The sequence below is a fragment of the Corylus avellana genome, chromosome ca2 (genome assembly GCF_901000735.1).
Source record: "Corylus avellana chromosome ca2, CavTom2PMs-1.0".
NCBI lineage: Eukaryota > Viridiplantae > Streptophyta > Magnoliopsida > Fagales > Betulaceae > Corylus > Corylus avellana.
Genome location: NC_081542.1, coordinates 42,919,514 through 42,927,358, shown reverse-complemented (window position 1 = coordinate 42,927,358; position 7,845 = coordinate 42,919,514).

The following is a 7,845-nucleotide window of genomic DNA, read 5'->3' as shown; positions in this document are numbered from 1 at the left end:
CGTACTTTGTTCCGAGTATAAGCTTTGATAACACTTCACAATGTGATCTTTTACCTCAGCTGGATCATTGGATAGTACGCCATTAATACGAAGCACTTACACATGATTAAACCTGTGATGAGAGTTAGCCATCTTGTGAAAGAAACTAGTATTGCGGTCCCCCTCCTTGAGCCACAAAGCTCTCGATTTTTGGCGCCAATGAATTTTTTCACACAACAAGGTGTTCTCCAAATCTTTCACCATATCCGCCTTTTGGGCCTTCTCCTCTTGGGATAAGCCCCTTACCTCTGGCAACTCATCCAACTCCTGAATACCTCCCAACAACTCTTTTTTCTTCCTCCCAATGTCCCCAAACACCTCCTCATTCTGTTTTTTCAAATCCAATTTAAGGGATTTCAACTTCTTAGCTAGCACAAAACTAGGTAAACCCTCAACCGAATAAAACCCCCACCAAGACCTAACCTTGTCAACAAAACCTTCAGCTTTAAGCCACATATTTTCAAATCTAAAGCATTTATTACCTCCACAAGGAGCCCCACAATCCAATAGTAAAGGGAAGTGATCGGAGATCAAGCGCTGAAGTCTTCTTTGTGACACTGCAGGGAAATGATCTTCCCAATCCGAGGATATCAAGAATCAGTCAATTCTAGACCAACTCTCATTTTCTTGATTATTAGACCACGTAAATTGACCCCCCATCATTGGCATGTCCACCAAGTTGTTCTCTGAAATGAAGTCCGAAAAATCCATCATGCTAGTGGAATAGTAAGAAACACTGGACCGCTCACTAGGAAACCGAACAATATTAAAATCCCCTCCAAGACACCAAGGAACCTCCCACACATTCATCAAACCCGCTAATTCTTCCCAAAGGGCCCTTCTTTCCCCATCATCATTCGGACCATACACTCCCCCAAAAGCCCACTTCCAATTGTCCTCCACATTTTGAAAAGAGCATGCCAAGGAGAAAAGCCCCACACAATCCTCCTTACACTCCACCACCCTCTTATCCCACATCAATAAAATCCCCCCTGACAAACCATTAGACCCTTTAAACTTCCACCCCACATGTTGACCTCCCCAAAGACTATGAACCACCTCTCGGGAAATAACCTCCATCTTTGTCTCAATCAAACACACTACATCAACCTTCCACTCTTTCAAAAGACCCCTAATACGCAACCTTTTTTTGATGGCATTCAACCCTCTCACATTCCATGCTACTATGTTAAGCTTCATGATCCACCAACGTGCCCCTCTCACAATCCTTGAGCTCCTTTAATCCTGTTGGGTCTGGAACATAGGCAGAGATGCCTCCCAAATCAGAATCACCCTGCATCCTAGAAGCTTCAATAAAGTTGAACAAAAACTCCAACTCCCCTATCTTCCCTTCATCAGTTAACCCAATTTTAGGGCAGAAATTGAGACAATTATTAACTACCTAGCTGGAAGACATCAACCCTGGCCCTAAATCCTCCAACCCAACAGATTCTGAGATACTTTCCTCTTCCGTACCAGAGCCAAGCCCAAAAGGCTCCTTTGCCTGCATACACTCCACTCCTTTTTTTCCATCAAGAATCTGGGGACTCGTACTGCTTGCCTGCCCCTGACAGAAATCCTGCGAATAGCTCCCCCTTACCATTCCTTTATTCCGACGAGAGGGGATCTCCACCAGGAACTGAACAGTACCCACGTCCGTACCTGCCCCAACATCTCCGATCTCCACAGTACAAATTGGCGGGCTCTGGGTATTTTCCGACAGGAATTGCGTCTCCGGCACCCTCTGGATTGATTCCGGCTTCGACCCCAGAATCCATTTCCCCTACCCACAAACTGCAATACTTCCCCCAACTTCTCCGGTCTCCACAGGACAAATCGGCGGGCTCTGGGCATTTTCCGGCGAACATTGCGTCTCCAGCACCCTCTGGATTGATTCTGGCTTCAACCCCAGAACCCCTTTCCCCTGCCCACAAGCCGCAACCGAAACTTCTATCGAGCATACCAACGCAGTGTCCCATTTTTTCTGCCCAAAATTCCTTCTCCTATAAGTCAACAAATCCTTTCCCTTGCCGGTAGACTGAGCCTCGATCGCCGGAATGGTGGAGACTCTGTTGCTTGACTTCTCACCGACCATAAACCCGTCACCAACCCATGCAGATGTACCAAAGACCTCTGTGAATATACCTCCTTCCGCTGATCCAACCCTACAGGTAGAACCTTCTCGGCCAGCAATGACGAGTTCTCCGACCGTGCCAAGTGAGGTCTCAACTCTAACGAATTTTTCTCAACCTCCTCCCTGAGTGCCACCTCAGCTGAGAGAAATGTATCTTTCGGTCCAACTCTACCTAGGCTACTGAAGCAGCCAGCACCTGAGCCCAGCATTCCTTTGGGCTTAAAAACTACTCTTTTTTTCACCTTCATCTTGCTGTTGGGCTTTGTGCTTTTTCCCCCCCGCCCACACTTTTCCTTTCCTTTCCAAACTGAACTTTTCTGGCCTATATCTTTCTTATCTCCCTGCCCAAGCCCATTGCCCTCCAACTGCTTGAATACCCTGTCAAGTTTTATCAACCCCACGTCACATTCCCGTTTCAGACATCTCAAAGTCTCCCTAACTTGAGGAGCTCGAGATGTACAGCAGAGTAGGTCTGCCCAGCATGGTTCACCACTCCCTCCCATCCCTTCAAGTGCACAGAAGCTGACGTCGACGCCTCCTGCACTGCCGGCAATGAATTGCGACTCGCCGGAGCTCCTATCGACGCCCCCATGCAGCCTCCATTCTTCATGTTGTACCTTCTGAGCTCTACCGGACCTGTAACAAACCTCGTCGGCAAGGGCAGCTTCGTCGGAACCACCCCAGAAACACCGATAGCCGACGCCGAATCATGGGTCTTCAACAGAAACACTGCTTTGCTGCCATAATCTCTGAGCTTGCTGTTTCCTGTGATCGGAGTCATCTTTCGGCCCCCTAGTCACCCTGGCCTTCGGTTCTTGGAAAGAATTGCGGCAATCCTTGGTTGACTTCAATGACATTCTCAGTGTTTCCGCAAAGCTCCTTCTTTCCTTCACCTCCTTATCTTTCTTATCTTCCCTGACTACTCAGTGCTCGCTTACCACTCGAGACTCACAGAGAGACGAGTTTGCCACTTACATTTCCTAGACGAAACGATCCCACCCAAACCCACGACGTCCTTCAAGAATGATGATTGAGCCGCACTTCCTTCTTCTATCAAATTCCTCCACCATCAGAAAACATCCATTATTGTTAGAGCATTTCTGAGCTATTATTCTAGGATACCCAGCTCTAGACTGATCCCAAAAAACTTCCGAATTATCCACTGCCACCAAAGCCTCTCCTATTCGCACCATCCAAGCTAGCTCGTGCTTTTTCATGAAAATGGACCTTTTGAATCTATTACTCCTCTAAAAAATCCTTACCCCTGCTGCCCCCACCTTAATCAAAACCTCAAACTCCTTGGACTCCACTGACCACCTTCTCGAACCAGCCATGACACAGCCTAACACTAGCATAAAACAGCTCTCACGTGCCCCCCATGCGCCGACACAGGCGAGAGAGAGAGAAGAGAGAACTAAAACGAGTTCTGACAATTAATTTTTGTCTCCTTCACTTAGGCTTTTGGCTTTTGTGATGGGAAAAGCCATCACAAGATGCTTGTAGGAGAGAAATAACTTTTTTGTCTCGCCCTCTTTGGCACTTAACATGAAGTGAATAATAACTTTGCATTCAATGTGTTACTGGTCAATAGAAGCTAGAAAGCCGCAATGGGTTTCAAGTTTTAATGGCAAAAGGTTGCTAACAATCCTGGAGGCAAGAGGTCGACGATTGATTTAGCAGCTGTGGCATAAGTATTGACATTTCAAATCATATACTGCATAAGTGCAATAGAACAGATGGATCTTTGTTTTGTAACTCTTGAGTGTAATCCCTGTATTGCGGATGTGTAGAAATTACAAACCTTATTGTTTAATTAAATGTTCGCGCGTTACCTAGACATTTTTGATCTCATGCAAGCTTGTCAACTTTGTTTGTAATAATGTTGCTGTGGCTTTCTTGGTTATAATTCTATTTTTTCCTTTTCATTTTGATGTTATTATATGCTTGTTGAAATTTATGCATTGAATTCCATGTCATGGGTTGGTAGTACTATGATGCACTCTGAACTGGTTGGTTCTTCTATCTTTGTTTTGGTTGCCAAAACTTGACTACTGGTGAAATGGATTTGCAGCCCTTGGAAACTGTGGACAGAATAGAATATGGGGCTGTGTCAATCATCACACTCCACACTCCCCTCATACTGCATATATATATAAACCAACATAGAGTACAAAGACAAAAATATCCATACACAAAAATACCCATACAATATATTTTTCTAACACTCCCCCTCAAGCTGGAGCATATATATCATATAAGTCCAGCTTGGAACAAATAAACTCTAACTGCTTCCGACACAAGGGTTTTGTAAACATATCAGCTAACTGATCTCCAGACTTCACGAACGGTGTAGATATATCACCATTGAGTATCTTATCTCGAACAAAGTAACAATCAACCTCAATATGCTTGGTTCTTTCATGAAAGACAGAGTTAGATGCAATATGTATTGCAGCTTGATTATCACAAAATAATTGGATAGGAGTAGGAGCGGCAAATCCGATCTCTTGGAGAAAGAGTTGTAACCATGTCAATTCACTAGCAGTGTTAGACATTGCCCTGTATTCTGCCTCGGCACTGGACCGTGCCACCACCGTCTGTTTCTTGCTTTTCCAAGTTACTAGATTACCACCCAAGAAAGTACAATATCCTGTAGTAGATCGCCTATCTGAGGGAGAACCAGCCCAATCTGCATCAGTAACCCCTTCTACCCGAAGGTGTCCATTCGGTCTATACAATATCCCAAGGCCAGGAGCTCTTTTCAAATATCGAATAATACGAGTAACAGCTTCCCAATGTGAAACCCTAGGAGCCTCCAAAAACTGACTGACAACACCAACTGCATATGAGATGTCTGGTCTAGTAATGGTCAGGTAATTCAACTTTCCAACTAAGCGACGATACTTACCAGGATCTTCAAACAATTCCCCTTCATCTTTTACTAATTTCTGATTAGGATCCATTGGAGTGTCAACAGGACGAGCACCCAGAAGACCCGTCTCTTCTAACAAATCAAGTACATATTTTCTTTGAGATAAATTGATACCTGTTTGGAATCTAGCAACTTCAATCCCCAAAAAATATCTTAATTTTCCCAAATCTTTTGTCTGAAACTTCTGTTGTAAAAACAATTTCAACCGAGCAATGCCTCCTAAATCATTACCTGTAATCACGATGTCATCCACATATACCACAAGGAGAATATGACCAACACTTGTATGCAAGCGAAATACTAAATGATCTGTCTGACATTGCTGAAGACCAAACTCCATAACGGCCGCTGAGAACTTCCCAAACCATGCCCGTGGAGATTGCTGGAGACCGTACAAAGCCTTTTTCAATTTACAGACACAACCCTGATACTCCCCATGAGCAACAAACCCAGGTGGTTGCTCCATATAAACTTCCTCGTGCAGATCCCCATGTAAAAAGGCATTTTTGACATCCAATTGAAATAAGGGCCAAGCCAAATTAGAAGCCAAAGAAATAAGAATACGGACGGAGGAGATTTTGGCAACTGAAGAAAATGTCTCATCATAATCAATACCATATGTCTGTGTATAACCCTTAGCAACCAAACGAGCTTTCAACCGTTCAACTGAACCATCAGGATTAAACTTAACCGTGTAAACCCATTTGCAACCAACAGGCTTCTTAGCAGGTGGTAATCGAACAAGCTCTCACGTACCATTTTGATGCAAGGCCTTCATTTCCAATTCCATAGCTTGCCTCCAACCAGAGTCAGATAAAGCATCATGCACTGTCTTTGGGGTGGAAACAGTAGAAAGATGGGAAATAAAGCAAGAATAGGAAGGAGACAAAGAACTAGTAGATACAAATTGACTGATAGGATGTGCAGTAGTGCAAGAACGTGTACCTTTCCTTAGGGCAATGGGCAAGGAATCAGATGCAGGTGGCAGCGGATCCGACGGGATGGATGATGGTGGAGGTGCAGGAGCTGATGGACGTGGCCTACGTGTATAAACCTGGAGAGGAGCAGAAGAGCATGGAGGCAACACGACAGACTCAGAGAGATATGGAACAGGCAGCGGAACAAACGTGACATTGGGCTCAAGGGTAGACGCTTCGAAAGACGCATCAACAGGAAAATAGGCAAGAGACTCAACAAATGTGACATCAGCGCTAGTAAAGTAGCGACGAAGAACAGAACTATAACAACGATATCCCTTCTGAGTTGTGGAATAACCAAGGAAGACACATTTAGTAGAGCGAGGATCAAGTTTATCATAGCCAAGACCCAAGTTATGAACATAGCAAACACACCCAAAAATCTTTAGTGGTAAGGCAAACGGAGGTGAAGAAGAGTATAAGAGTGAATGAGGAGAAACACCATCTAAGACCGAGGAGGGCATCCGATTAATGAGATAACAAGCAGTGAGGACTGCCTCACTCCAAAAATGTTTGGGGACATGCATATGAAACAAGAGACAACGTGCAACATCTAATAAATGACGATTCTTACGTTCAGCCACACCATTTTGTTGTGGAGTGTGAGCACATGAGGTTTGATGGATAATGCCTTTATCAGACAAATAAGTGGCAAAAGAACTAGATGTGTATTCTTTGGCATTATCAGAACGCAAGATACGAATTTTTTGAGAAAATTGAGTCTTAATCATATTACGAAACATTTGGAAGACAGAAAATAACTCGGAACGATTTTTCATTAAAAATAACCAAGTCATACGGGAAAAATCATCCACGAACGTTACAAAATAATGAAATTTATTGGACTCGATCTTCATAGGACCCCATACATCAGAATGAACTAACTCAAAAGGACGAGAAACTCGACTAACAACTCTTGACGGAAAAGAAACACGATGGTGTTTGCCAAGCTGACACGCTTCGCACGACACAGACAACTCATGACGGAGACTTGGGACTTGATGCTTCAATGCAGGAAGGGAAGGATGACCAAGGCGACAATGCCACTGAAGAGCTGAACTTGACGACTGCAAAGCACGAGAGGGAAATGAAGGTGAGAGATCCAGATAATATAGGCCACCAACTTCATGCCCACTACCAATCATCCTCCGCGTCTTGAGATCCTGAAAAATGCACACAGAAGGATAAAAACTAACAGAACAGTTAAGAGCTTTGGTAATTTTACTAATGGATAATAAATTAAACGGAAAACCGGGAACATGTAAAACGGACAACAGCTCAATATTTGGACTCAGATGTGTATGGCCAGAGCCGGCTACAGTAGAAAGGGAACTATTAGTTAGAGTGACACTGTGGGGTGCAGTAATAGGATGATAATCAGAGAGAGAAGTAGACGAACCAGTCATATGTTCATTGGCACCGGAATCAATAAACCATGGGTCGCAAGTGGAGGATAAGAGACAGTGAGATGCAGTACCTGACTGAGCAAGAGTAGCAGTGGAAGTGGAGGTGGCCCGCTTATGAGCCAAAAACTGAGCATACTCATCTTTCGGAATGGAGATGAGATCATAATCCGGAGTAGAACTTGAACTAGCAGGTGGTCCAGAAATAGCTGGAGAATCCTCGAAAGAAACAGCCTGATTGGCAAAACCGGGTGGTTTGCCATGTAAATTCCAATAGGAATTCACCGAATGATTAGGACGGCCACAGTGAGTACATTGGCGATGCTCACGACTACCAAGTCGACCACCGCCTCGAGAGTC